Source organism: Cynara cardunculus (assembly GCF_001531365.2).
Source record: "Cynara cardunculus var. scolymus isolate 2C chromosome LG 2, CcrdV1, whole genome shotgun sequence".
In the NCBI taxonomy this organism is placed as follows: domain Eukaryota; kingdom Viridiplantae; phylum Streptophyta; class Magnoliopsida; order Asterales; family Asteraceae; genus Cynara; species Cynara cardunculus.
Window position 1 is genome coordinate 50,991,078 of NC_037529.1, and position 4,737 is coordinate 50,995,814.

Genomic DNA, 4,737 nt, shown 5'->3' on the forward strand with positions numbered 1-4,737 from the left:
TATGAGTTTTTAAGAACTTTTTCCAGAAAGCTAAAAATCGAATTTCGACTATTTCAGCCTTAAAACTTGTTTACAATGCAAAATAGTGTGAATCAAGATTGTTTGAAATACAAAACCGAWTCTMACAATACAAATCTTTACCAATAACACCCAAAAATTGAATGATTTTGACACAAAAACCAATCCGGACGAAAAAAATATCCAGAACAGTGAAGAACAGATCGATAATCTTCAACAAATTCGTGCAAAAAGTGTATAAAATGGATATATCTTCAAATCCAAACTGTTGCAGCTTTATTTGATACCAATTGATGAGTCCATATTTTATACAAACATGATGTAATCTTCATAGATCATGATGAACATAAAGATAGAAAGAATATGATCAAGAATGATTAGATTGAGAGGAGAGAGAGAATTACAGCACTTAATCTTGATAAATCTGCTAATGACGATTGTTAATTACAATTACAAGGAAATCACTATTTATACTAGGAAATTGTAAAGGCTAAACTATTACAAAACAACTATACTAAGGAGAAACTTGAATACAACATTAAAGCACTAACTTGAACCCAACAAAATCTTGTCCTTTGCTATAGTGAATAGTACAATTGCCTATTCATGAGCAGACATCCTTTCATGGAGTTGGTGGGCACTAGAGTCAATTAGTCCTCTCGGTACAGTACTACACCCTAGAAAAGGTATGGGTTTGTCCTTTGTGTGTGGAAGGACAAGACAAAAACAATCTTGCACAACAAGCTTCATTTGATCGCTAAATGTTGGAATAATACTGAAGGTTTCTTCAGCATTCATTGAGGCTTGGGCAGTCTTCACACATATGTTGACCAGGTTGTAATCACTGAAAACCGCTTCAAATCATGAAGGCGCTAGTCACTAATCTTCTGTTTTAGTCAGTCTTCGACTTTCACTGAAGGTTCTTTGGTGTGAGTTTTGTCTTCTTGAAGTATCACTGTCGCTGTAGGATTTACAATACACGTTTCAGCGATCACTGAACAGACTCAGTGATGATCGCTAGAACTGAAAAAACATAAACATAATATTTCGAAAGGTAAAATGGATTATCATCAAATCAATGAGAGAGAGGATCAACAATCTCCCCCTATTTGATGATAACAAAACGACATAAAGAAAGTTGTCTTATCAAATAATAGTAAGGAAAAGTTACATATAAAGTACATGTCCCTTTAACTATTTTGGAATCTTTTACAGTGAGTCGGTTTTTTACTTTATAAGTTTTCTTAGAGATTGTTAGTGACGATAAGAGAATACTGGAACTCATAGACATGTGTCCCTATTACTCTTTTCAGGGATATTTTTCAGTGAAGCTGATGAAACACTTATATTCATTCAAAGGAAAAATTACAAGCGTTTCAGTCAGTACATTTCTGGACTTACAAAGTATAAGTTGTACACTGAAAGTAAAGACATAGATTCAAAAGTCATACAGTGAAAGACATCGTTACAAGACAGAATATCATAACTAATCTAGGTTGCTCAGGTTGATGTAGCCACGTACTTCTTCTCCAAGATCCTTTAGACGTAGAAATTCTCTTCTGATCTTGCGATCTATCATTTCACCATGTACATCATCATCCAACCAATATCTGATATACGCGAGATGTTTCATTAGACAAAGATGTAGCTCAGACACTCTCTGGAAGCTGTGTTCGCCTTCATAGTCAAGGAAAATAAATCCTAACTCAGGCTTGAAGTGCACAGTGTTGGGTATGTAAGGACCCTTCATTGGCAAGGAGAGGTTCAACATTGAGATGTCTAGATACTTCGAATCCTTCAAGACTTTGTCTAAGAAGAACTTTGTTTCATGTTCATTCCTTAGGGTTGGTCTGTCATTACTACTTGAAGGTCTTCATCTTCTTCCACCTTTCTTCAGTGATGGGTTTTCAAGTATAACGATGTATTTTGACATCTTCTTGATCAGCTTGTTGATGATGTCTTCAATAATCGGCTTGTGCCTTGACTTTGAGCGCTGAATGGCTTGGCGGATCTCCAGCCATTCACTGTATCCATACTGACCTAGGTAGGAAGGATACTCCATGACAGCATCAAGATTGTCTCTTGTGATGAGCATTGAGACTACAACTCCACCGTATTTCATCCATCTGCTGATAGTGACGTTTGAAATGGGGTGAGGGTTGATTCTCTTGTTTAGGCGTTCTTCGCTCCATTTTCTGTATCGGTCGACAGCTTCATCGCCTTTTCATGCTCAGCTTCTGCAATAAAATGTAGCTTAGCCTGGGCCTTGACAGCATTCACCATCTTTTTAGACATCTTCTTCGGAAGAACTTTAGCAGCAAGAGACTTGGCCAGCTTTAAGCTGTCCTCAGTCTATTTTTTCTCAGCCTTGAGTGCCTAGAGTGTCTCGAGTGCCTCGAGTTCTTTCAGCTGAGTTCTTTCGCCTGTTGAAGTCTGAGTTCTTCCTCAGCCTTGGGTGCCTCGAGTCTTTCAGCTTCGGATAGGAAGTCAAACTCACCACAACTAGAGGTACGAAAGAGGGATTTTTACTCTAGTTTGGTCTTGTGACTCCTTTAGCTGAGACATCTGCTGGTCGGTGGGAACGCTGGAGGTTGGGTTTTCAGATACCCATTCCTCTAGTCGACCGCAGGTAGTAGAGGGGATGGAGGAGAGTTGACAAAAAGAAGTTATGGTGGCAAACCTGGAGGACTTAGTACTTAAGGGATCAAGAGGTTTGAACAGTACCTTAAGGTTTCCTTCTTCAACAACACCTTTGTCTTTTGACTTGGTGTTCTGGTTCTTCTCCGAGGTTTCCTTCTCTTTCTCCCCCTGGATGCAGAATCCTTGAGAGAAACTCCTTTCGTGGCACTAGCAGGTTTTTGGTACTGAATTGGGAAGTCGTCATCATCTTCGTCTTCATCATCATCGTCACCAAGGTCCTTTCTAGCATCAGGAAGGTTGGGAGAATCATCGTCTTCCTCATCATCATCTTCATCATCATCTTCCTTATCACCAGCATCAGCTGCAGAGGTGATAGGAAGGTCTTCGTCATGAGCTTCAGCACCAGCTCGGACGGTTTTAATAAACAACCTCAGGTTTAGGAGCTTCATGGGAAGTTGGGTTTTCATCAACAACCTCAACTTCATTATTTGTGGCTTTAGGAGCTTTAGCTTCAGTTTGAGTTGTTGGGATAGCAGCAGCAGCAACAGCATCAACATCAACATTCAACTCTTTCTCCCTCTCTTTGATATTGGGACAATATTTAAAGAAGTGGTCAAGTGTTATTGTCTGAATCTCCACCATTTCTTCAAGCTTGGTCAGCGGTCAGGCTTGAAGAAGAGTACATTCCCGAGTTTGATCTAGCTGCTCGTGATCTTCTGCGGTGAAGGACGGTGCAGGTGCTAGTACTGGCTGTTGAAGAATCGCCAATATCTGTTGCATTAGCTTAGTATGCTTTGCAAGATGAGCATTCACTTCATCGGCCTTGCTGTTTAAAGCAGAGATGGCCTCAGTGTTGGCTTGCACAACTGCTTGCATCGAGGAGAGTTGGTCTTTGACCTCTTTAACGTCATCTTTGAGAGATGAAAGATCAGCAGAGACTTCATCCCTGAGAGGCTATGTTTGTATTCAATCCCCCCCTTCTACAAACTATTCGTCTAAAACTCTTGTAGACCCGGCCGGGACCAACAGTTCTTGTTTCTTTCAGTCGTTTCGGCAGCATCTACTGCTAATGGAAAAGTTCAGGACTCGTGGCAATTACAAACTCTCGTATTAAGGGTTTTAAACCCTAGATACATCTTTCAACTTTTCTAGCTTTAGTAGAGATATAATGTTCTGCAAACCGGGAATGTTCAATAAATTTTTCGGTATATTTCCGTACCATCCGGTTACCCTCTTCCAGCTTCAAAAATTCCTCCTCTAATTGTCTAGCTGCAGCTTTTGGACAGAATTGTTCTTTAAATCTATCAACAAATCCTGACCAAGGCATAGTTAGCAAAATATGCGGTTTGGCTAACGATTCCACATCCCACCAATATAAAACATTAGATTTTAACATCGATACAGCAAATCTAACCTTATCTTCTTCTGGATATTTATTGGTGTTAAACACATATTCAATCTCTTTTAACCAGCACATGGATTTTACTGGTTCTCTTTCTCCAGAAAATGTTGGGGGTTTACAAGTCAAAAACATCTTAATATCACCCCATTTGTTGTTGGTAGCTTGAAGTTGCGGATTTACCTCAACTCTCTTAGTTTTAATTTTGGTTGATACCCCAAGAATAGATGTCAGAGTATCTCTTAGTTTACTCATCTCTTCTGTTAAAACATCTCGAGTCACATATTCGGGATGTGGCACATCTTCTTGGTTTACATTTCTAGAAATTGATTCACCTTGATCTGTATGAATCTCGTATTGACTTTGCCTTCCTCTTCCCTGATTTCTTCCATGGCCTTTACCCCTACCTTTTCCTCTACCTCTGCTTTATGATAAACTAGTTGGAGCATTTCCAAGTGAATTTTCTCTATCATCTGGTATGGGAGAGCGATCCTTTCAGACCTTCGAGATGACTAGCCATCTACAGATTTTCAATATTAATAATCATATACTCACATTCCCAAATATAATAGGGTGTCTAAGTACAGATTTGTACCTGTAAATTCGTAATTACATTGGCCAACTGTAATTCGAATTTACCTTACTGTTAGCTCTCATATTTCATTTAATGTAAAAGTATG